The 27,049-nt window shown below is 45.3% G+C and overlaps 1 protein-coding gene across 1 annotated transcript in view; it reads right to left on the bottom strand.

Annotated features, from left to right (window-relative positions):
- Positions 1-27,049, bottom strand: part of LOC124613554 (protein nervous wreck) — a 754,174-nt gene that overhangs the window by 395,908 nt on the left and 331,217 nt on the right. The gene's annotated exons all lie outside the window — the stretch shown is intronic.

Here is a 27,049-nt window from a genome sequence, read left to right as displayed (position 1 = left end):
TATTATAAAAGACGAGTGTACACCTACGTTGTTAAAACACGTTTTTTTGTCCTTTAACAAGAAATGTTGATGAAAGTCTTCATAATGAGAGTGAATCACTTCACGAAATGGAGTATGCTCTCCACTGGGAAAGGATATGAAGATAGTAGGAGAGTTAAGTGATGTGTGGAGCGGGGTTGCCAATTAAGGGGGGAAACCACATTAGGAAACTGTTTGACATATTTTGGGATTTTATTTTGGTGAGAAGAATTAATTAGGATTTAATCAAATTTTGACATCATTTAATTCATATGTCGAACAGTTTTTTGAATTTTTTTGAATAATTTCAGCGAAAAATAACAAAGTTACGCTGTGATATCCGCTGAAGGATGTGACAATAATTCTCGACTTGCGTGCAGTGTAGGCATTCCGATTTACATCTGAAATCAAAAATATTTTGATTTTTCATTAATAACCTACTTTCTAACAATATGAGCCTCAATTTTGCAGACGTTGGAACAATTTTCTTCGATTTTCACGATTTTTTTCTCTAATCATGCAAAGAAAAATAGCCTTAAAATCATGGTATCATCTCACAGCTTGGTTCATATAATTTGTAATTTTATAAAGAATCATGCTAGCAGTTTTCATAATGATCGGTTCTACACTTTTTGAGTTAGAGTCCGCAGCTCGTGGTCGTGCGGTAGCGTTCTCGCTTCCCAAGTCCGGATTCCCGGGTTCGATTCCCGGCGGGGTCAGGGATTTTTCTCTACCTCGTGATGACAGGGTGTTGTGTGATGCCCTTAGGTTAGTTAGGTTTAAGTAGTTCTAAGTTCTAGGGGACTGATGACCATAGCTGTTAAGTCCCATAGTGCTCAGAGTCATTTGAACCATTTTGAGTTAGACTCCACGAAAATGTGAAAAAAGCCATTTCGAGATAAACGCGTTTGAAAACTAAATTCTCGGAAACATAGAAATTCAAGGAAGTTAACAATAATTTAAAATGCATACCGATTAATCTGCGATTCCAGCACCATATAATAATCCTTCTTCTTCCACATAGGCTTCATTTTGCGCTTGCAGTAGTGCTATCCGAGCTTTCCGACCTTCCTTCGATTCCAATGAACTACGTCGTTCGGCATAATTGAAGCTTTGTGTAACTTCTACAATTCCTGCCTCTTTCATGGCCATTACAAGGGATGAATTTCCTTCACTGAATAAGCCCCCTGCTAAATACGATGCCAATTCAACGACTTTTAGCGCGGAGTGCAAGTGTTTAGGACCTAATCGCCAAATAGTGGAATTAAAACTTTCATTCGCATTTTGTGTGTGGCCACCTAAACATCTCTTTAGTAATTCATCCCTTGATAAATTATACAGGAAGAATTTCTATGCTCATAAAATCTAAACGAATGCGAACTTCGCTTTGAAATTTTGACAGCGTATTCTTGGGTAGTTAAGTTAACGATTTATGCAATTAAAAAAAATAGGATTTTTTTTAACCTCCTAACGTGGTTTCCCCCTTAAGTTGGTGAGTTGATATGTGAGAATGTGTACTGCTGTACACTGAGTGGCAGAAGAATGGGCTTTAGGACAGGGGTGAAATCATGCTGGCCGGATCATAGTTATGGGCAAGTAAAGAAAGAATATGATTGAAATTTAAGCCGAAATTTTAAGTAGTTGCGTTGTGAAGGGATATGCAGGGTGTGTAGGTGTAGAAGCATATATTGATGTTTCTCGGCAGCATGCCAGGACTGGTAATTAGGGGGAAACTATGTGGTTGTTAGAATCGATTTCTCTAAATGTATAGGATATATAGACAGTCAGCAAGTTCAGATGGATGTAAGTTGCTATATGCAGAGACGAAGAGATCTGCAACAGGGTAGACTGACGTGGAGAATTACATGAAATCAGTCTTTTCGGACTGAAGACCACGAGAACAACAGGATACACAGACACGTTGACTGTCGAAGAGAAATTTGAGGAGTTTATGGAGGGGTGAGGCATTCGGGTAGAGGACGTGCGTGGATGTGACAGGCAAGACAGAGTCTTCAAGTATTTAGAGTGGCTACGTGGAGCAGATACGTACGACATTGGCACAGTAGGGAATGTGTCAAATCAAGGCTTTGTAGCTGTGGAGATTGCGCGAGGATGTAATCATCATGTTCCACCAGTCGGTTGTTACATAGCCTATTGAATACTTTCTGTTGGGTAGTTAGTACGTAGTTTACGATCAAGGGATGTGGTATTTTAATGCCTTCGTTAAGAGATTAGGAAAGTCATAAATGGTCAGGTACAAGTTATGTGAACGAAAGCTGCGGGTGAATCGTTCTATAATGACCTGCGAGACAGATTACCCATGGTCTAGATGTAGCGTCTTTGACCTTTAGTCAAAATGCCACTGGTTAAGCGTCGAATAAAAACCATCAGCAATGGTGATCTAAGACATCCGGCCTAAGAAGTCACCCTCATTCTCCCAACGACTTTGTCAAAGAAGGCGGAAGAGCGGACATAGATTCAGGACACTTTCTTACCCCTAAGACTCGAATGAACCGCAAAGATTAACGGCACCGTGGTGCAGAAGAAATTGAAAACCACTGCAATAAAGACACATAAGATGTATCCACAGGACACGTGGCCTGTAATTGAAAAGTGTCATGATTCATGATGGGTTCTCTATTGGCTAAAAATTCCGTATTAGTCCCCCATTTGGGTGGCGGGACGCAAGCCAGCCGGAAGGCTGATGAGTCAAAGAAATGGAATACAGCTGAGAAAGTTCATAAAGTATTTTGCGCTATTGCACCCTGAATTTTATGTATTTTAAAACATCGTAAACAAATTCCTCTAAGAATATGCAGAATTGGCACCAGTAGTCGCACTGTTTAGTAAACCATAATCAACAGTGACATAACAATACTCGTAATAGCCCTCCATCACGCACCCTACAGTGGCTTGCGGAGTATCTATGTAGATGTTGATAGAAATTGTGGATGGTGTGGTACTATACGTTTGTACGACCAATGGGATGGAACCTCTCAAACATCTTGTATTCTGAGAGTTTTGTGTTGTTAATACGACCCACTCGAATTAGAAAAGGGCGTGACACAAAAAACCCTCTGGCCATATGATTTCAGCTTTATTTAGTTCTGCCACATTGTCCCTGGCGAATGATGGGATTGTTTTCTTCATTAGAATGCGGGAAATTACTTCCCTTTTTTACTCTTCAGTAGGCTATAATACCGTTCCAGTGGTTTTCTTTCTTTTTTTTTCTTGTCTGCTACTCATTATGGTACTGTGTTCGTTTCACGAACAGGACTCAAGCCCAAAACCTATGGACATAAGGAACCGTATGACATAGGTCACTGCATTCACAAGACACTAAAGACGTTTGCATTTGGAAACGTTGTATCTCCTTCATTCACCTTTACTTGTTCTGACAGTTTTAAGCACACAATCAGCGAACAAAGCTTTTATTTTATGTACAACTCGATGAGTCCGGGTCTTGGTTACAGTTTAATAATCAAGGGAATAGTTAGTCTCAGCTTCATTTACAACATTAATCAGATTAAACTTAGTCTTTTAAAAGACTGACACATTTCAGAAATATGAGCGTTCACCTACAGACTCAGTCACCAGAATCAGAACACAGCAAATAAACTCAAGGAACAGTTTCTAAAAGATGGCAATATTTTCAGACAATTTTCTGTCGTTGAAGAGACTATTGTGCATTTAAGACAAATAAAAACAGATATCTGTGTCATTCACTTTCTTAGCAAAACTATTCGACACATTATCATCAACATCATCATCCACTGTTATGACCAGACGAATCTACAATCGTGTGCGGGTTCTTTGACCGTTCTAGGAGATAGCTGTTGGGAACTACATGTTAGTTCACTTTATTAAGTGAATGATGAAAAGACTTACCTAACTTGATTCAGCCCTTTCGCACAAGAATATGTAGAATGTTTTCAACTGCCATTGGCTATTAAAGCAACACATTTTGCCTAAAGTTACACTCTTGAAGTACAGTGTTCAACATTTACGAAAGTACGTTGTCATCTGGGACTTGTAACACTTTAGCGCTACTCGTTGATGACGATGACGACGACGACGACGACGATGACGACGATGACGATGACTGCTTCAACTGAGGTCACGTGCTCGGCTCCATATTGACATCTGTGTGAGGGCGCTGCTATGCTGAGAGAGAGAGTGTTACTTCTATGGACTCTGCGTGCAATGGACATTTGGAGTCGTGTAGTTCGCAGAAGGCCATTGCTCACAGCGCCGTTGTGGACTGCAGCGAGACATCGCAAATGTCTGTGGTACTGGTGTACGTTGCCCAGTTTGGTGTGGCACCGCGATCTCTGGACGATGCCACAGATACAGTAGTTCACATTTGTATTTTTGCTTGCCGCAGCCAACTCTCCGCTTGGCGTTTTATGGTGCTATAAAAATAGTTATATCTAGTTGGTATCCTGATTGCAGAGCATAATTTTAAATCGCCGACACTTACGAACATAAGAATACACCCTGAATAAAGACAGGGGTCTGCAGATAAGCACAGCTTGAGGTGCGGGCATCGGAAGGTTGAAGCGCGCGTGGCGGGCGCGCAACGAAGACATTGCCCTCTACGGCGGTAGAGCGAGCATGTGGACCACGGAGGCCGGCCGTTGTGGCCGAGCGGTTCTAGGCGCTTCAGTCTGGAACTGCGCGACCGCCACGGTCGCAGGTTCGAATCCTGCCTCGGGCATGGATGTGTGTGACGTCCTTAGGTTAGTTAGGTTTACGTAGTTCTAAGTTCTAGGGGACTGATGACCTCAGAAGTTAAGTCCCATAGTGCTCAGAGCCATTTGAACCATTTGGACCACGGAGTGAGCACCAGTAACATCACAGAAAGCAATGCGGCTATATAAGGACGACAGCAGGAACCAAAAGACAGGCACCACTTGACAATGACCAAGGAGTACTCGGCCTAAAGCTCGTGGATTCTAAACAATGTGACGTAGCGGTCGCTCGGTTCCAGACTGGAGCGCCTAGAACCGCTTGGCCACCCCGGCCGGCTAAATTCCTAGACTCTCACTCACCTCCGAGCAAATGATCACCACAAGTGTTTGATCCTAGCACTTGGGTATTGGATGCATTTGGCACGAAAATAAACTTTCTGGAGTGAAGATAAAATTTTGAGGTAGCTAGAGATTGGTCGTTTAGTTTAACATGTATAAGCGTGGTACTGACAACCGATGGGACAGTGATGCCATTATTCGGACTATTTCAAAATTAAAAAAGAAATAGCTCCAGTATCCTAGCAACAGTTGTTCCACATTTACCCAAAAATGTGGTGTCATTGTTGTTGTTGTTGTGGTCTTCAGTCCTGAGACTGGTTTGATGCAGCTCTCCATGCTACTCTATCCTGTGCAAGCTTTTTCATCTCCCAGTACCTACTGGAACCTACATCCTTCTGAATCTGCTGTCATGTGGTGTCAAAGAAACCAAAAATGAGTGAACGTAACTCGTTACAGGATACAAATGACCTCTATCTTAATTGGATGTCGAAATCCAGACCCTTACGCTCTCTATGTTGCCAACTACAATATGACGGCCACGAAGTGATTCTAGAACACAAAAATACATACTGTTCGATTCAGCTCCAACGTGGACCTACTACAACGAATATTCCAGATTTCTGAGGAAAAACTTCACAAGCCTAGTGGTTTGCTGTGCCATTTCAGCTGCAGGTTGCAAGAATATTGATTTTACATGTAAAACTTTAAGATACTGTCATAATATACCCATTAACAGGTGTATACTGATAAGGCATAACATTATGACTACCGCCCAGCGCGATGCCTGGTGACGTGCAGGCATATGACGCTGTAACTAAAGCATGTAAGCAGAGCAGGCAGGGACGTGGGATCACACTAGCGAAGACATGGGCCGCAAATGCGGAAATCCATTGACATAAGCTACTTTGACAAAGGCGGGATTACTGTTATGCAGGACCTGCAAACGTGTATCTCGAAATCGGAGAAGTTGATCAAATGTCCACGTGCTACTGTCGTGAGCATCAACGGAAAGAGGTGGAAGGACAGTGAAACTACCCCTAGGCGCTAAATGGTTGGACATCAACGACTCTTCACAGAACGTGGGGATCGGAGGCTTTCTGCTCTGTAAAGTAGGATAAATGATGATCTGTGGCATCTCCGCCGAAAGAGGGCAGTGCTAGTCCATGCACAAGTGTTTAGGAGCACACCTTTCATCGTACGTTGTTGAACATGCACCTCCGCAGCAAAGCATCACAGAGTGTCCACATGTTGACACAACGACATCGTCAATTACGATTGCAGCCGGCATGGGACCATCGACATTCGACCGCCGATTAATGGAAACGTGTCGGCTCTTCGGGTGACTCACGCTTTTGCTGTACATGGTCGATGGTCGTCTCCACAAACGCAGTCATAGAGGTGAACGGCAGCTAGAAACGTGCAGCCCGCCACGGACGCAGGCTGGTGGGAGCTGTATTCCCTTGTATGGGAATTGTAGTAAGCAAAGACTCGCTGACAGTTGCGAACCACCTGCATCCCTTCATGTTTGAAGTCTTCCCCGACGACGTGGTCATCTTACAGCAGTATAATTGTCCGTGTCTCTGAGCCAGAACCATGCTACAATGGTTCGAGAAGCATTATAGTGAATTTACGTTGATGTCTTGGCGACCAAATTCGCCTGATCTAAATCCTATGGCACCCATTTGGTCCGCTATCGGGTGCCATCACCGAGTACCCAAATCAGTGGCCTGTTATTTCTTCGTATTACATGACATGTGCGTTGACATCTAAGGCCACATTCCTCCACAAACCTACCAACAAACTGTTGGATCCATGATACGCAGAATTAGTATGTATTTCGTTCTAAAGACGGACAAAGAAGCTATTAAGCAGGTAGTCATAATGTTTCGTCTCATCAGTAAATATACAGAGGCAGTGTAAGTCATCGCTGGCAAATATCCAAATTATATTCATCCAGTATTTGAGAACGAGGCCACCAGTGGTTGCATTGAACTTAACACATAATTTCAAACCTTCATGAAACTTTTTCTCGCTGACACAGTCCACACGATGATGAAACGAAATATGTTTATCGCTTGCTACAGTTCTGTTGTTCATGCAGTAAATTTGCGTCATCAGGTATGATGTTCCAATTTATTTCTTCTTTACTCTTAGCTGTATTCGCAACACAATTTTCAGACAGCGTCCACATATAGCACTGACCACAACAGAAAAATTATATTATTAAACACCGCATACTTCAGGAAATACGACGTCATAAACATTGAGATGCCTGAGAAACTAGCTTTTGCTTAAAACAGGACGTACGTTTCCCGCGCTCTGCTCATTCAAATGGTTCAAATGGCTCTGACCACTATGGGACTTAACATCTGAGGTCATCAGTCCCCCAGAACTTAGAACTACTTAAACCTAACCAACCGAAGGACACCACACACATCCATGCCCGAGGCAGGATTCGAACCTGCGACAGTAGCGGTCGCGTGGTTCCAGACTGAAGCGCCTAGAACCGCTCGGCCACATCGATCGGTTTCTGCTCATTCGGTGTTTGATAATCAGATAACTTAGCAGCTTGCAACAAACTCTAAACAGAATTTCAAAAGTTTTCCAAACTTCTTCTCGCTTACATGCTTCCCGTCAAATATTTAACACATCAATTCATTCCTAGAATAATCGGTAGTTTGAAGAGGTTTTATACATTGGAGTTCGATTATTTAAAGAATTTGGAGGAGGGGGGGCTGGTTACTGGTTAAGTGTAAACTGGTATTAAAATGTTAAAGTCCATCTACATCTCAGTCTAAAACGAAATGCATCTTCACATACTGGTATTTGGTATCGGAAGCGATGCATCGCCTTTTGTCATTAATGTTGCCACTCGGCGTCATATGCACAAATTCTTAGTCAAGACGCACCAATATATTTCAATCAGAAATGCACTAAGTATCGAGTTTTAGGGAAATTACCTGCACTTACGGATGTTATATTTTGTCTGTTTTGACAATAGAGATACGTGTGTAAGGCGACAAAGACAATAATTTAGGGAACAGTGTTGCACATGCTCGTCAGTTTCCCGCAGGATACACGAAAAATTCCCGCCGCGCTACGTTTCATGGTACCATTTACTGGAACAAAACCTCAAGATAGATAGCAAAATTTGTAGCTTATATGAACAAAGCAATTACTCGGTTCTTTCGGCGTTTTCTAATGAAGTATTTGATGATATGATAATTCGTCGAATCAGAGACGCTCACAGTCCATGATATGGCTTATTATCTGAAATAGGTATAATTTATTCACAATTTCCTGACTGGCTGTTCCCTAGTCCTGCATCAGGTGAAGTTATTCGACTTGGGGCCACGAGGATTTTGTGGCGACAATTGCCAGCATTGGTCGTCTAAAAATACAGCACGTGTATGCAGAGTAGCCTTTACGGAGTGACTGCAGTGTCGAAGCAATAAGCACACATGTCTTGCGTGAGGAAAGTCACCATCTTCCCCTAGCACATCCACTCTCCTCGAGGTTATTAATGCATTGCGATTCATGGGAATAAGTTGTTTCCTCCGTTCCACACAGGATTTCGTGAACAAATAGTAAATAATTCTTAATCATGTGCAGACTAATTTTAACCCGCAGTTCTGTACTCAGAGTTCCACACATCATCCGTCAACGCGTCCATACGTTGTAGTGTTGTCTTCTTTTTTTTCTTGTCCTTTATCCCGTATCTTGCGGGAGTCGGCATGTTAGTTATTCTATTTGGCAATATTAGTTGTAGATGATGGAATCTGTGTACCACAACTGTCTGGGTCTAGTGTTATCCCATATGAAAGTTGTGCACATTTTGTTTTTGTCTATGAAGCGTTTAACGAAGCGGGACATGAGATACCAGCCCGGTATTCACTTAATCGGATGTGGGAAACCTCCTAAAAACCACATGAAGGCCAGACGGCACACGGGCCCTCGCCGTTAATCCTCCGGCCGGATTCCATAAGGGACCGGCGGGCCTCCCAGAATCGCGGAATCGCCGAGCTAACGCGCGTGAATATCTGGGTGGGTGTTATTCTGTAATGTTGAGAATTACTAATAACGATTTAAACTGTGAAGTTTTGTGTTTCATTCATGTAAGAATGTAGCCATTTAATGTGATTCGAGATTTCTGTTTATGATTACTTTACGTTTAGATTTAAATTTCATTCCCAATACTGATATTGAATATGTTATAATGAAACATGCTCAGATGATCTCTTGAAGAATACTGCGACGACACAATTTCGGTTTCTTCATTATTTTCGATAATGGAATAAAAATGACAGAAATAAATATGGGAAGTTATTTTAGTTACTATGTACTATTAATCACATAATACAATACGTTTTGGCAGCATTCTAAGGTACCTCGTCTCGAAGCTAGCACCAGCCGCCAACACTCTTAATATCGAAACTAGCACCAGCCCCCAACACCCCACCCAAAAAAAAAAAAAAAAAAAAAAAAGCACGGAGGTGGTGGACAACATCAGAGACAGAAATCGTTCAGTCATAAAAGTTAACATCTGTGACATTTAGTGTAGCTTCTGTGCGAGCGCAATAAACAGGGGCCACGCATATGGACTGCACATTTCGCACGTAATCAAACGTACATGGCAGCAATAAAGTATGAGCTAGTGTTTGACGTTTTACACTGATGGGTTTTTATGGAGTAAAAAGGATCGACATATAAAGGTATGTGAGAAAGATGGAACCCAATGCACAGGAAAAGCAGTTACTGTTTCTTGCCATAGCTGAGAAGTGAAGTACTAACTGATGCGATGGTAGTTGTACTTCAAATGAGTTTATTTGATTTCGCAACGACTCAGGAAGATGAAGCACAAATTTATGATAACTAAATTTCTCTTGATGATAACCTGGAATGTTTACAGCTGAAAGTTTTCAAACTCAAATAGTTCATTGGATCAAATCATTTATATTCGTTCTATCGCCAGATTTCCTAAATATAAGGTGATTCAACTACCCCTACAGCTGTCGTTTTATGCAACCCGCAATGTTTTACCTAGCCTTCATAAACCACACGGCAGATTTTCATATTCTCTCGCTCGCTATGCGCAAACTGTTAGTCCTACAGAAAAAACGGACAGGTTCTTTCGCTAGGAAATTTAATCTAGTTAAATTTTGTTCTGAGATACGTTCTCGCTAGAGGCCGTAGTTTTCGAGTTAATCGAGATAAACTACAGAAAGGACCTTCAAACGCACCCCTACTCCCACACTTCGCCACCACCTCTCAGGATTTCTAGTATGTTGTTCATGGCACTCCCTCCTACCACGGTACAAATATTTGCGACTGAACGAATTATTTCCCACATTCGACCTTTCTTGGTCTTCATTGACTGGCCTTATTAAGCCACCGTCTGCGTCGAGCACTTAAAAATTGAAAACTAACGTTTGCGTAAATATTACCTAATATTTGTTGTGAACTTTAACAGCATAAAATAAACAATTACATCGATGTATTCGTCAAGCGTTCTGACTACGAAACTATTGTGCCTGCAAGGTTAAGTTTGGATCGAATTGCCAACGTAATTAGTTTTCACGTTACGTTTACAAAAGTTTTTCGTTCATTATCCTCACGGGAACGTTTAAGCTAATAATGTTAACGAAAAATCCGATTATGTTGGTGGTATAATAGCCCAATCAAAAATGACCGAAAGAGGTCGAATATCGGGAATAGTTCGTGTAATCAAAAATTTTTGTACTGTTTATGGAGGAGTACCACGGACAACATATTAGAAATCCTCACTGGTGGGAGACGAGTGTGGGGTGGAGGTGCGTTTAAAGGCGAATTTTGTACGTTTTCCTTGAATAATTAGAAAACGTATTCCAGTAACAAATTTAACTACATTAAATTTGGTAAAAAAAAGGACCTGCTAGATTTTTCTGTAGGGCTAATAGTCTGCGCGTAAGGAGTGAGAGAATATGAAAATCTGTGTCTGGTAAATTAATGCCAGATACTGCATAATAGACAGCAGTAGGGGCAGCTGAATCAGCTAGAACGTTAGACTGTGTTGCAAAGGTTTTCCCTCACACATGGCGGTTTGCAGTTCCACATCGATTAACACTAGGGCGCCGAATATATTTTCATTGTTCACGGAGCTGATGAAATCTGCTCAGTAAAATATGTGTTACAGAAGAAAACCACACTCATTCACAGCTAATTTTTCAAGGTAATACTTGAGCAGAAGTCTTAAAGCGATTGTGCGACATTGTCATAAATTAACACATATGTGCGACACTAAACCGTAGACACGACTTATATTCATTATTTGAAATTATAAAAGTTGCTATGCAACATACGCAATGAGAAGCACTGAGAGATAGGTGTTCGATAAGCGTCATCATGACGCTGCCAGTATGATGATATGAAGAATAAGGGAATGTGCAGTTAAATTGAAGCGGCGCTACCAGGTCCCAAACTCCTGCCTCGTAAATCAGAACTTATTCCGAAACAAACGGGAAGTTTGTTTGACGAGGTGCTCGTTTCACTCACGGTAATTTAAGCTGTGTTATTCATTCCTAACCCGTTCCCCGCCACGGAAGGAGCTACATATTCCGGAAACGCTTTATTGTGTACCCAATCTAATTTATATTTTCCGAAAGAGATGATAGATCTGTGACTATTCTAAACTAGCCGCGTGGGATTAGCCGAGCGGTATAGGGCGCTGCAGTCATGGACTGTGCGGCTGGTCCCAGCGGAGTTTCGAGTCCTCCCTCGGGCATGGGTGTGTGTGTTTGTCAAAAAAAAAAAAAATGGTTCAAATGGCTCTGAGCACTATGGGACTCAACAGCTGAGGTCATTAGTCCCCTAGAACTTAGAACTAGTTAAACCTAACTAACCTAAAGACATCACAAACACCCATGCCCGAGGCAGGATTCGAACCTGCGACCGTAGCAGTCATGCGGTTCCAGACTGCAGCGCCTTTAACCGCACGGCCACTTCGGCCGGCTGTGTTTGTCCTTAGGATAATTTAGGTTAAGTAGTGTGTAAGCTTAGGGACTGATGACCTTAGCAGTTAAGTCCCATAAGATTTCACACACATTTGAACATTTTTTTCTAAACTAGTTGGCACACTACAAGGGAGGTGCTAGCGCAGCCCTTGTGTATCGTCACCAACTTTCCTTCCGTCGCTTGTGGGGTCACACAGGCGACAAAAAATGGTAACATTGCGAGGGATATCCAGTATCAAACTTTTACTTAATTACTATTAAAAACAGTCTTGATCACGATTTATTTTACAAGGTGACCGGTTTCGACCACTACTGTGGTCATCTTCAGACCATTGAGTAGGAACCCCTTTCTGTTGGAGAATCTCCAACAGAAAGGGGTTCCTACTCAATGGTCTGAAGATGACCACAGTAGTGGTCGAAACCGGTCACCTTGTAAAATAAATCGTGATCAAGACTGTTTTTAATAGTAATTATTTACAAGACATTGATCACTGCTGTTCCCATAATGCATTCAAAAGTAAACTTTTACTTGCTGTGCATTTACTGTATAGTTATAAGAATACATTGTTGAATCTGTAGGAGATTTTGAGGTGTATGGGATGAGAAGTTAAGTAGAGAGAGCTGCCACGGTCAGCGAAATCGCCTGCAATCGATCGCTCGCCTTGATCCTGCAACCAGAGCGGTTTACCAAGCCATTTTAACCAGTACTTGGTAAACACCACTTTCATGAACTGTTGGTATAAAAAAATTAATTTGCTACGTTTGACAGCAGTGTCAACTGATCTCGTTTTACCCACTAATAGTTCCAAAACAATAAATAAATACGGGAGTTTAAATGTATTAAACATTAATCAAAATATCCGCGGGTGTACTGCCGGCCTACAGTGTCCAACGGGCACAATATTTCGGCGATCATACGTGTCGCCATCATCAGGTGAACTGACGGACTGAGCTCCTGTGAACGTGCCGGCACGGAGATCCGCACGCTATGGATGCTCAGAGGGAACTGGGTTCGGTCGCGGTGGCGGCGGATTTAAATACCCTCCGCCCGCGGCGCGCTCCCTCCGCTGTCCGCGCCCCGCGCCACGGTCGCGCGGTGCAACAGATTGCGACGGCATCTGAGATGACGTCGGAGTGATGGCTCTGTCCGCCGTGGTCGTCACAACTACACGTTTGCTCGATTTACTCTTGATTAACCCAATCGTTGGTTCCCAAGCCTTGCTAAGATTATAGCCACAGTCACGGTTTATGAGGTCGTCATTGGTGCGAATTTCGATGGCCTCTCCAACAACGCTGTCCCAGTATCTCGACGTCTGTACCAGAATCCTCGTGCGTACGGATCTCCGTGCCGGCACCTTCACAGGAGCTCAGTCCGTCAGTTCACCTGATGATGGCGACATGTATGATCGCCGAAATATTGTGCCCGTTGGACACTGTAGACCGGCAGTACACCCGTGGATATTTTGATTATCAAATACGCTGGGAGAAACTCAAGAATCACGCATTAAACATTTTTTAGAAACTTTTTCTTGGTATCTGTATGTAATATTACAAAATACGTCACCTTTTTTATTGGCGCCTAGAGAGTTTTGTGCATGTTTGCGATACTGTTGGTTTCCATAAAATTTGATGTAAATTGTACGAGGTAGAATTAAATTATATAAAATGAAAAGGGGATTAATTGTAACTCTAAAATAAGCGCACTCTACACGTTTAAATTGAAATGTTCACTTAATACTATTTCATCCTGTTCAGATGTTAAAAACCTCAATAATGCATCTACTTGTTTTATAAATTACTCCAAATGATGGATGAAACATTGCTACGAACTTTCCGTGAATTTCTACTTTTACAATATAAGCTTCAAGATATGATGTGCTATTGTTTTATTATTTCTGTTCCTTCTTAATATATGTGGCAGCTCTAGCTTCATTTTCGCTTCTAAGACTGTTTCATACTCCTTCAATAACTATAAATTCTGATGTAAAGTTGTTACTCCACTTAGGAAAAGCGAAACGAAACAGAACTACAACTTCACACTTGCTAACTGGACAAATGGGACGCAGTCGGGCAGCCATATTGTCACACACGGCCGATTCGTCACATGTGATTATCAGACTATTGGAATTCCGAGTGACCAGCGACCCATCGCTGCGATGGGCGATTTGCTCACACACGTGCGATCTGCAGACAAACCCCGCGACCTCGCGACGGATTGCTGCCATTACACGATGACGTGTGGGGATCCTAACACTCGGGTTTAGAAGTGTTTGATCATTGTTCGTTAGACTGAGATCCTAACCATACTCAAAGGAATGGTAAGAGACGATGCACAGACAACCTGCGTAATTCGATATAACAAGAGAGCTACAAAAATGGTTACGAAAATATAGTTGGAGATGGTACTACGAAGGCTAATGTCATGTAATGCCGAAAAACTTACACTTGCCACTACCAACAGTGTTCTTAAATTCTTTTTGGCGAATGCCATATAATTCCTGTTAGTAAGCTACGACACCACTTCCCTCATTCTTAATCACGATAACACGTAGTGAATTCTTACGCTGCAGTTTTAATATTGTTAGTATTTTTGCTCTTATGACATTTTTGTAAAATATTACATAGAATACAAAGTGAGTAAATAACTAAATCAGAAGGAGGCGGCCGCGATAGGTGTGGATGGGTTAATGTTGTGATGCTTCGTTACCCAAGAGAAGAGAAATCGATATACGAAAATGTTCCATAGAAGATACTTTTATTGTTGTCACTTTATTGGTAACAGTTATAATTACCTGTTGTTTTCCTTTATTAGTGAACTAAGCATAATAGAATGGTTATGGTATACTGTAACAGGAAAACCTCAAGCCAATGTGCCGCTGCGCATTGCATGTTGTTGTTCTTCTGGTCTTCAGTCCTGAAACTGGTTTGATGCAGCTCTCCATGCTACTCTATTCTGTGCAAGCTTCTTCATCTCCCAGTACCTACTGCAGCCTACATCCTTCTGAATCTGCTTAGTGTATTCATCTCTTGGTCTCCCTCTACGATTTTTACCCTCCACGCTGCCCTCCAGTACCAAATTGGTAATCCCTTGATTCCTCAGAACATGTCCTACCAACCGAACCCTTCTTCTAGTCAAGTTGTGCCACAAACTCCTCCCCAATTCTATTAAATACCTCCTCATTAGTCATGTGATCTACCCATCTAATCTTCGGCATTCTTCTGTAGCACCACATTTCGGAAGCTTCTATTCTCTTCTTGTGTAAACTATTTATCGTCCATGTTTCACTTCCATACTTTGTACGGAGTGTAGCCACACTCCGTACAAATACTTTCAGAAACGACTTCCTGACACTTAAATCAATACACGATCTTAACAAATTTCTCTTCTTCAGAAACGATTTCCTTGCCATTGCCAGTCTATATTTTATATCCTCTCTACTTCAACCATCATCAGTTATTTTGCTCCCCAAATAGCAAAACTTCTTTACTACTTTAAGTGTCTCATTTCCTAATCCAATTCCCTCAGCATCACCCGATTTAATTCGACTACATTCCATTATCCTCGTTTTGCTTTTGTTGATGTTCATCTTATATCCTCCTTTCAAGACACTGTCCATTCCGTTCAACTCCTCTTCAAAGTCCTTTGCTCTCTCTGACATAATTACTATGTCATCGGCTAGCCTCAAAGTTTTTATTTCTTCTCCATGGATTTTAATACCTACTCCGAACTTTTCTTTTGTTTCCTTTACTGCTTGCTCAATATACAGATTGAATAGCATTGGGGAGAGGCTACAACCCTGTCTCACTCCCTTCCCAACCGCCGCTTCCCTTTCACGTCCGCCGACTCTTATAACTGCCATCTGGTTTCTGTACAAATTGTAAATAGCCTTTCGCTCCCTGTATTTTACCCTTGCCACCTTCAGAATTTGAAAGATAGTATTTCAGTCAACATTGCCAAAAGCCTTCTCTAAGTCTACAAATGCTAGAAACGTAGGTTTGATTTTCCTTATTCTTTCTTCTAAGATACGTCGTAGGGTCAGTATTGCCTCACGTGTTCCAACATTTCTACGGAATCCAAACTGATCTTCCCCGAGGTCGGCTTCTACCAGTTTTTCCATTCGTCTGTAAACAATTCGCGTTAGTATTTTGCAGCTGTGACTTATTAAACTGATAGTTCGGTAATTTTTACATCTGTCAACACCTGCTTTCTTTGGGATTGGAATTACTGTATCTTGCTCACCAAATGGTAGAGTTTAGTTAGGCCTGGCTCTCCCAAGGCTGTCAGTAGTTCTAATGGAATGTTGTCTACTCCCAGGGCCTTATTTCGACTTAGGTCTTTCAGTGCTCTGTCAAACTCTTGACGCAGTATCGTATCTCCCATTTCATCTTCATCTATCTCCTCTTCCATTTCCATAACATTGTCCTGAAGAACATCGCCCCTGCATAGACTCTCTATATACTCCTTCCACCTTTCTGCTTTCCCTTCCTTGCTTAGAACTGGGTTTCCATCTGAGTTCTTGATATTCATACGAGTGGTTCTCTTTTCTCCAAAGGTCTCTTTAATTTTCCTGTAGGCAATATCTATCTTACCCCTAGTGTGATAAGCCTCTACATCCTTACATTTGTCCTCTAGCCATCCCTGCTTAGCCATTTTGCACTTCCTGTCGATCTCATTTTTGAGACGTTTGTATTCTTTTTTTGCCTGCTTCACATACTGCATTTTTATATTTTCTCCTTTCATCAAATAAATTCAATATTTCTTCTGTTACCCAAGGATTTCTACTAGCCCTCGTCATTTTACCTACTTGATCCTCTGCTGCCTTGACTATTTCATTCCTCAAAGCTACCCATTCTCCATCTACTGTATTTCTTTCCCCATTACTGTCAAATGTTCCCTTATGCTCTCCCTGAAACTCTGTACAACCTCTGATTCTTTCAGTTTATCCAGGTCCCATATCCTTAAATTCCCACCTTTTTGCAGTTTCTTCAGTTTCAATCTACAGTTCATAACCAATAGATTGACCACATTTGCCCCTGGAAATGTCTTACAATTTAAAATCTGGTTGCTAAATCTCTGTCTTACCATTATATAATCTGTCTGAAACCTTTTAGTATCTCCAGGGTTCTTCCATGTCTACAACTTTCTTTCATGATTCTTGAACCAAGTGTTGGCTATGATTAAGTTATGCTCTGTGCAAAATTCTACCAGGCTGCTTCCTCTTTCATTTCTTAGCCCCAAACCATATTCACCTACTACGTTTCCTTCTCTTCCTTTTCCTACTGTCGAGTTCCAGTCACCCATGACTACTAAATTTTCGTCTCCCTTCACTACCTGAATAATTTCTTTTATCTCATCATATATTTCATCAATTTCTTCATCATCTACAGAGCTATTAAGGTAGTGCCGCCTCATTTTCTTATTCCATTTACTGGCGTCATTAACTTCCTGCCTTACTTGCCCATGAGTGGCAGCAGCAGCGCATATCGATAAGCGCACTTTTGTACCATCTCTGAAGCTACCGATAATATTTCCGAGTCATCGTGTGTCGAGTAGTCAGTGAGTGGGAGACGCACCAGCAGTGCGGTCGCGACGGAGCGGCAGTCGAGGACGGACCAGCAGTGCAGTCGGTCGGTTGGAGTGGAGCAGCAAGCAAGCCCCGGTCGCGTGGAGTCCGGGCTGGAACCGCTGGTGGCGAGCACGCGCGCTTGGAGTGAGGTACTGCTTGCGAGTGCTACGACGTTCGGCGCCCACTGATCTTCGATATGAAAGTTGAATCCTCACTTAACTTTCTATCGAGCCTCTGTTCTTTCGGACTGTCCCCGTTGACGTATGTCAACGCCTATAAGCAGCTAAGGGTGTTCATTTCATTATAATTTCATTCTAACGAGCTGCATGGTCTCCGATGGTATCTGTTCTTTCGGACATGTCCGAAAGAACATATACAACTTAGTATATGTATAGTTAAGGTTCACCGGCCACTTGACCATCTTCTTCTTCTGTGCGAATGTACAAACAGTGCCCGAACTCTTGCGGGAATCGGCAACGCGCCGCGAGTAATGAGTATAATGGGCGGGGGCACTACGAATGTAGTGCGGGACAATACGTTGAGAATGTGGGTTTCGCGGGAGGCGTGCCAGTGATAAATCCCTGCAGTCGCGCTATCCTCTGTGTCCTCGGTGGCTCAGATGGATAGAGCGTCTGCCATATAAGCAGGAGATCTCGGGTTCGAGTCCCGGGGGGGACACACATTTTCATCTGTCCCCGTTGACGTATGTCAACGCCTGTAAGCAGCTAACGGTGTTCATTTCATTGTAATTACAATTTGGTTGGGTATGGAGGGTGATACCTAGTTTTAATGCAATCCTGGGACAATACGCCCCGGGGAAAAAATATGAAAAGTCCTAATGTACGTGTAAGTAAGTTTTTCTTTTCTTCACACAGAGTAAAGTCGCTCGTGTGCTCGAAATGTGCAGTCGTTGGCGGTCGCAGGCGATGCGATCGATCGCACCGGAAAAGACTGCAGTTAACAACCCCTCGCCGCGTCTATCTAATTGTGGCCGGCCGTTGTGGCCGAGCGGTTCTAGGCGCTTCAGTCCGGAACCATGCGACTGCTAAAGTCGCAGGTTTGAATCCTGCCTCGAGTGTGGATGTGTGTGACGTCCATAAGTTAGTTAGGTCAAAGTAGTTCTAGATCTAGGGGACTGATGACCTCAGATGTTAAGTCCCATAGTGCTTAGAGCCATTTGACCCATTTATCTGTGAGTCTCCCGTAGCATCTAGACACATCATTGAACACGAAGCTGAGTGCCTGACGAGGAAACCCGCCACCTCGGACAGCGGTGCGCCGTGCTTTTGTTCGACTGACGAAATCCAAGTTGGCCTTTGGCTGTGCTGCGGTGAGGACTCGCTGTTTGTGTTCCTTGCCGCGGAGCGAGCGCTTGTGTTGTTTACATCGTACTCGGCCGTTTAGAGCGTGCCGTACTCAGCATATAGATCACCATGGCGCACCAATACAGAAAATCGACGCTCAATTTTACGTTCCGCAACAAATTTGCACGGCCCAAAGCACTCGAAGTCGAACGATTTCTACGAGAAGAAGTTAAAATCCCGGCGACCGACATTCTCGGCATTCACTTGTCCATTGTGAGTAGTATCGTATACGTCAAGATCATCAACGACGCAACATGTGAACGGATCCTTCGGGACACGAAACAGGGCCTCCGTTTCTGCCATGCTGATGGCAATGTGGGGACTGTACACGTCGATTATTCTGGCATGGGACTTCGCACGATCAGAATTTTCGAACTTTCTTTCGAATTACCGGCGGAGGACGTCGTGACAGCGCTGCGCCCCTACGGCACGGTCCATGATCATATTGCGGAAAAATGGACGCAATTCCAGACATATCCTGTGCTGAATGGAGTCCGCCAGATCCGAATAGAACTTAAAAGACATGTACCTTCATATCTGACTATCGGTGGCTGCCGTGCCATCGTCATCTACGATGGGCAACCAAAGACCTACTCTGGTTGTGGGAGGGAGGGACACCTTAGATCAGAATGTCTCCAACGTCGAATCACGCAACTGCCGCCGGCTGACGCAGACCCGCCATCGCAGCCGACGCTGCTTCCCGTGACTTATGCAGCAGCCCTCACGACAGCTACCACTTCACCACGACAGCCGACATCCACTGTTGGGTCGCGGCTCCATCCTCCAATACAGGGCGATGACGACACACCCGTTCCACAAGCTACGGATTCAACTCCGATGCCGCCGCCCCCGTCGACGGATAACAACATACATGACGATAGCATGGCCGTAGACTCGCTTATTGTGCCTACAGCTGCCTTTGTGCCGGAACGTCGGGAATCTTTGCCGTCGTCTGACACAGAAGGACACACCAGGAAGCAACGCTCCCCGAAACGATGGAAGCGGAGGCGTAGAGCAACTTCCGAACGGGATGCGACGCAGCCTCCAGAGGACGAAGACTCCACCTTCAATGACGAAGCTACCACAGAGGCAGCCGCCATTTGCTGCAGTGTGGCACCACCGAACGGAATTGAGGACAAACCACATATACCTACAGTGGCAACATCGGATGCCGATATGCAGGACAGATACTGCCCACCACCTTCTGGAGTGCAAGCACCCATGCCGAGTCCTGAGGATGCTAGGGAAGCCGATCTCGCTTTGAGTTCCCCGACGTGGGCGGATGACCACGACGACGACGGAACCATGCAAGTTGTGCCAACAGGGCCCACGCCATTGGCGCCGGCTCTCTAGAAAGGACGGCAGGTGAGGTTTGTGGGGATGCGGAGGTGTCAATAGAGTCAGAAGCGTCATCGGCGATTCCAGTCTTAATGGATAACTTAACACCCGCGGTTCGGCAACAAGCTTATCGTATCGCCACGCTTAACCTCAACACGATACGAACGGCAGTGAAGATCCAGTTGCTGCGTGAGATGCTTCGTTCTTCGGATGTTGACATTGCCCTGTTGCAAGAAGTGTATATAGCGGCCCTCCCCGTTTTCTACGGTTATGTGACACAAATGTCACCGGCGGACCGGAATGGCAGCGGTACGGCAATACTAGTGCGCGACGGAATTGCCATCGAAGAAGTGACTTACCTTCCGTCAGGAAGGGGGCTGGCGATCACAGCACTGGGCACGCGCATCATTAACATTTACGCTCCATCAGGAACTGACCAACGCCGCGAACGATCGCTGTTCTACTCGGAGGATATCGCCCCCCTCTTTATCAGCCGCTACGATCAATATATCTTCGGCGGCGACTTTAACTGTGTGCTCCACCCCAAAGACCAAGTCCCACACTTCTCGACTTGTCAAGAACTTCGGCTCCTGGTTCCTGATATGTTTCTCACCGACACGTGGGAGACAGTGCACGGTGACCGTCCCGGGCCGACATACCTTACTAGTCACTCCGCCAGTCGCCTAGACCGCATTTATGTCTCACGAGCTCTAGCGCCGGGAGTATTGGACGCCGAACGTTGGCCGCTTGCCTTCTCTGATCATAGCGCTTTCATATGCACACTCACTCTACAACAGCAGCGGGTATGGCGCAGCCGAGGACCCTGGAAGCTGAATATGGCACATCTTCAGGACCCGGAATGCCGTCGGATTATCGCCAACACATGGCTGGAATGCGAACGTCGTCTTCCCCGATATCCTTCGACTCTAGCATGGTGGGTGGACTGTGCAAAACCAGCGTTTCGGCGTGTGCTAACTCAATTCGGTAATGATATCGCAGCTTGGCATCGTCACACATTGGACTTTTATTACACGATGCTTCGCGAACTCGACAGCCAACCACCATCTCCAAACCGACAAATGGAAAGCCGCCGAATTAAAGGTCAAATATTGTCTCTTACGAGGAAACGTTTGGAGGGGGTCGTCGTGCGATCGCGACGTCAAGACCGAGCGGAAGGAGAAAACCCGTCTATGCATCACATCGTGCTCGACAGCCGCCGACGCCGACAGCAGCTGATCACGGACCTCGTATGGCTAGGTGGTAGGGTCGTAATGACTCAGGCGGCAGTTACAGAAGCCTTTGCAGATCACTATCGCCGGTTTTAGGACGAGGTGAATACAGAGGAAGAGGAAGCGGACGATCACGACATACTGCAGCACGTGTCGCACACCCTCGACAATGCAGCAGCGGCGACGCTGTTAGGTGGAATTACACGGGACGACATCGAGGACGCGCTTAACAAGGGAGCACTCAACAAATCTCCCGGGCCAGACGGACTGCCGCTCGAGTTTTATCGGACTCTCCGCGATCTAATGATGCCCCGATGGATCAGCATGTACCAAGAACTGATGACCCCGGTTCCCACGTCCCACCTGCATTCGTGGAAGGTCTCCTTATACCGATACACAAGCCTTCCAGAGGTCGGACGGTCGAGGACTACAGGCCCATTACAATGCTCAACTCGGACTATAAAATCTTCGCCCGACTACTCGCCGGCCGCATAAAGAAGGTTCTGCCCCTACTCCTCTCAATGGAGCAAACGACACAGGGCGGAGTGACCAACATGCAAACGGCAACCAGCGAATGCAGGAATTTATTAGCCATCGCCACATGCTGTCGCCTTCGAGCTGCTCTGATCTCCATTGATTTCGACCACGCCTTTGACAGAGTTCACCAAAGGTTCCTTCTGTCCGTTATGGCCCGCATGGGCTTCCCGCCTGACTTTCTCGACATCTTTCAGCGCCTTTTCCGTGGAGCTGCATCCCGTGTACTGGTGAATGGACGGACTGCGGGTCCCTTTCCGATCCGACGGTCAGTTCGCCAAGGATGCCCACTCTCCATGATCCTTTACGCGATCGCACTCGAACCACTTGTCGGAGGGTTGAAAAACAGGCTCTCGAAAATGTCATTGAGGGATCACACCTTTCACTGCAGGACATATGCTGATGACCTTCTATTACTTGTCCGATCTGGTGACGAGGTACGATCGGTGATACAATGGATCAATCGCTATGGATTGGCAGCGGGCAGCCTCATGAATGTGGCCAAGTCGGCAGCGGTGCCGATTGGGAGAGGTCTACAGGAGGACGCTTTAGCCCCACTCCCACTAGTTAACAAGATCCGGTTCTTGGGCATAACATTTACACAGGATGTGCGCCGCACGGCTGCCATGAACTATGCACGATTACTACAGGCCATACGCACGGAAGTTCGCCGGAACTTACTTCGACGAATGGACCTCCCACAGCGTGTGGAATACCTCAACCTTCACGTGGCGACTAAGATGATCCACATGGCCCAGGTCCTACCGATATCGACAGCGATGGCACACAGATTGCAAGCAGCGTTTGGATATTACCTTACCGCTGTACACCTATTCAAAGTCCGCTACGAAACACTCACCCTCCCTCCGCGTGACGGCGGACTGGGACTTATAAATGTACGAGCAAGAGCTACAGCGTTATACTTGTGCACAATGATGAAATTGTGGACCCACAAAGATGCTTCCCTTACGGGACGTCTGTTAGAGGAATTAATGCCGGCGTCTCTTCTGCCACCTGTCACGATTGCGCACATTACACCTTCACTCTCGCACCTCTCGGCATTTATTCTTGAGTATAGTTACGTGCACCCAGACCTTCCCAACACTCGCACTCCCAAGGCGAGAGACGTTTACAGACTGCTGCTAAGGTCCATACCTCGGAATGTGATTGAGAGGAAGAGCCCTACGACGCTATGGCCGGCAGTGTGGAGAGCGGTCCAGAAGCCGTTCCTCCCCATGCGGGTACGAGCCGCGTGGTACCAGGTGGTGAAGGGGAAGGTTCTAACACGACAAAGGCTGCACGCTATTAGAATGACGGATTCCCCCCTTTGCCCACGTTGCCACCTCGTGGATACTGACGAACACCGTTTAACATGTGGATCGGCGTTAGAGGTATGGCTGCTAGTGCAGAAGATCCTCGCCTGCTACCTACGTATCGCGCCTCGCACAATTGAGCCACGGCTCCTCCTTTGTCCAGAGGATACTTATTTCCCACCTGCGAGGACTCACTCTCTCACATGGTTTAAAGGCATGTCCATATACTACCTCTTTCGAGATAATGAGAAGATGGTGCTTGATTACTGGCAATTTCTCCAGGACAGTCATAGCACACTTGAGTGTACACCCCGATACCGACAACTATTTGCGGACTATTTGCGCAGTGTCTTCGACAACCCCCCTCACAGTTGGGGAGTACCGGGCAGAGGATTCTACACAGAGTACGTGAAAGAACTTGCCCCCCTTCTAACAGCCGTGTACCGCGTCTCTAGAGGAACGGAGGATTCCAAATGATTGGAAAAGAGCACAGGTAGTCCCAGTCTTCAAGAAGGGTCGTCGAGCAGTTGCGCAAAACTATAGACCTATATCTCTGACGTCGATCTGTTGTAGAATTTTAGAACATGTTTTTTGCTCGAGTATCATGTCGTTTCTGGAAACCCAGAATCTACTATGTAGGAATCTACATGGATTCCGGAAACAGCGATCGTGCGAGACCCAACTCGCTTTATTTGTTCATGAGACCCAGAAAATATTAGATACAGGCTCCCAGGTAGATGCTATTTTTCTTGACTTCCGGAAGGCGTTCGATACAGTTCCGCACTGTCGCCTGATACACAAAGTAAGAGCCTACGGAATATCAGACCAGCTGTGTGGCTGGATTGAAGAGTTTTTAGCAAACAGAACACAGCATGTTGTTATCAATGGAGAGACGTCTACAGACGTTAAAGTAACCTCTGGCGTGCCACAGGGGAGTGTTATGGGACCATTGCTTTTCACAATATATATAAATGACCTAGTAGATAGTGTCGGAAGTTCCATGCGGCTTTTCGCGGATGATGCTGTAGTATACAGAGAAGTTGCAGCATTAGAAAATTGTAGCGAAATGCAGGAAGATCTGCAGCGGATAGGCACTTGGTGCAGGGAGTGGCAACTGTCCCTTAACATAGACAAATGTAATGTATTGCGAATACATAGAAAGAAGGATCCTTCATTGTATGATTATATGATAGCGGAACAAACACTGGTAGCAGTTACTTCTGTAAAATATCTGGGAGTATGCGTGCGGAACGATTTGAAGTGGAATGATCATATAAAATTAATTGTTGGTAAGGCGGGTACCAGGTTGAGATTCATTGGGAGAGTGCTTAGAAAATGTAGTCCATCAACAAAGGAGGTGGCTTACAAAACTCTCGTTCGACCTATACTTGAGTATTGCTCATCAGTGTGGGATCCGTACCAGATCGGTTTGACGGAGGAGATAGAGAAGATCCAAAGAAGAGCGGCGCGTTTCGTCACAGGTTTATTTGGTAACCGTGATAGCGTTACGGAGATGTTTAACAAACTCAAGTGGCAGACTCTGCAAGAGAGGCGCTCTGCATCGCGGTGTAGATTGCTCGCCAGGTTTCGAGAGGGTGCGTTTCTGGATGACGTATCGAATATATTGCTTCCCCCTACTTATACCTCCCGAGGAGATCACGAATGTAAAATTAGAGAGATTCGAGCGCGCACGGAGGCTTTCAGACAGTCGTTCTTCCCGCGAACCATACGCGACTGGAACAGGAAAGGGAGGTAATGACAGTGGCACGTAAAATGCCCTCCGCCACACTCCTCTGGGTGGCTTGCGGAGTATAAATGTAGATGTAGATGTAGATGTAGGATGACCGCCGACATGGGGCTCCACACGCCGCGAAATGTTGTACCAATTTGGAACATGGAATCTGTACGCAGAGGGGCCATGCACATGGAATGGCGTGCCGGATTTGGTTACATTTTTCTTTCTTTATTATCTATCATCACACTATTAGTTTCAAATTCTTTTTCATAGTTTAGAAGGAACTCTTGTTCTGTTGTTGCTATGGCTGTAATTTTCTAATTTTGTTTGTCGTAACTGAAAGACTCCTGGAAATGGAAAAAAGAACACATTGACACCGGTGTGTCAGACCCACCATACTTGCTCCGGACACTGCGAGAGGGCTGTACAAGCAATGATCACACGCACGGCACAGCGGACACACCAGGAACCGCGGTGTTGGCCGTCGAATGGCGCTAGCTGCGCAGCATTTGTGCACCGCCGCCGTCAGTGTCAGCCAGTTTGCCGTGGCATACGGAGCTCCATCGCAGTCTTTAACACTTGTAGCATGCCGCGACAGCGTGGACGTGAACCCTATGTGCAGTTGACGGACTTTGAGCGAGGGCGTATAGTGGGCATGCGGGAGGCCGGGTGGACGTACCGCCGAATTGCTCAACACGTGGGGCGTGAGGTCTCCACAGTACATCGATGTTGTCGCCAGTGGTCGGCGGAAGGTGCACGTGCCCGTCGACCTGGGACCGTACCGCAGCGACGCACGGATGCACGCCAAGACCGTAGGATCCTACGCAGTGCCGTAGGGGACCGCACCGCCACTTCCCAGCAAATTAGGGACACTGTTGCTCCTGGGGTATCGGCGAGGACCATTCGCAACCGTCTCCATGAAGCTGGGCTACGGTCCCGCACACCGTTAGGCCGTCTTCTGCTCACGCCCCAACATCGTGCAGCCCGCCTCCAGTGGTGTCGCGACAGGCGTGAATGGAGGGACGAATGGAGACGTGTCGTCTTCAGCGATGAGAGTCGCTTCTGCCTTGGTGCCAATGATGGTCGTATGCGTGTTTGGCGCCGTGCAGGTGAGCGCCACAATCAGGACTGCATACGACCGAGGCACACAGGGCCAACACCCGGCATCATGGTGTGGGGAGCGATCTCCTACACTGGCCGTACACCACTCGTGATCGTCGAGGGGACACTGAATAGTGCACGGTACATCCAAACCGTCATCGAACCCATCGTTCTACCATTCCTAGACCGGCAAGGGAACTTGCTGTTCCAACAGGACAATGCACGTCCGCATGTATCCCGTGCCACCCAACGTGCTCTAGAAGGTGTAAGTCAACTACCCTGGCCAGCAAGATCTCCGGATCTGTCCCCCATTGAGCATGTTTGGGACTGGATGAAGCGTCGTCTCACGCGGTCTGCACGTCCAGCACGAACGCTGGTCCAACTGAGGGGCCGGGTGGAAATGGCATGGCAAGCCGTTCCACAGGACTACATCCAGCATCTCTACGATCGTCTCCATGGGAGAATAGCAGCCTGCATTGCTGCGAAAGGTGGATATACACTGTACTAGTGCCGACATTGTGCATGCTCTGTTGCCTGTGTCTATGTGCCTGTGGTTCTGTCAGTGTGATCATGTGATGTATCTGACCCCAGGAATGTGTCAATAAAGTTTCCCCTTCCTGGGACAATGAATTCACGGTGTTCTTATTTCAATTTCCAGGAGTATATATATATATATATATATATATATATATATATATATATATATAACAAAATTAGAAAATTACAGCCGTAGCAACAACAGAACAAGAGTTCTGAAAGACGCCTTTTGTCCATATATATATATATGGACAAAAGGCGTCTTTCAGTTATGACAAACAAAAAGGTTGGAGC

This window comes from Schistocerca americana, chromosome 4 (genome assembly GCF_021461395.2).
Source record: "Schistocerca americana isolate TAMUIC-IGC-003095 chromosome 4, iqSchAmer2.1, whole genome shotgun sequence".
Classification (NCBI taxonomy): Eukaryota; Metazoa; Arthropoda; class Insecta; order Orthoptera; family Acrididae; genus Schistocerca; species Schistocerca americana.
Note: the sequence above shows the minus strand (reverse complement) of the source record. Positions and strands in the feature narration are given on the sequence as shown.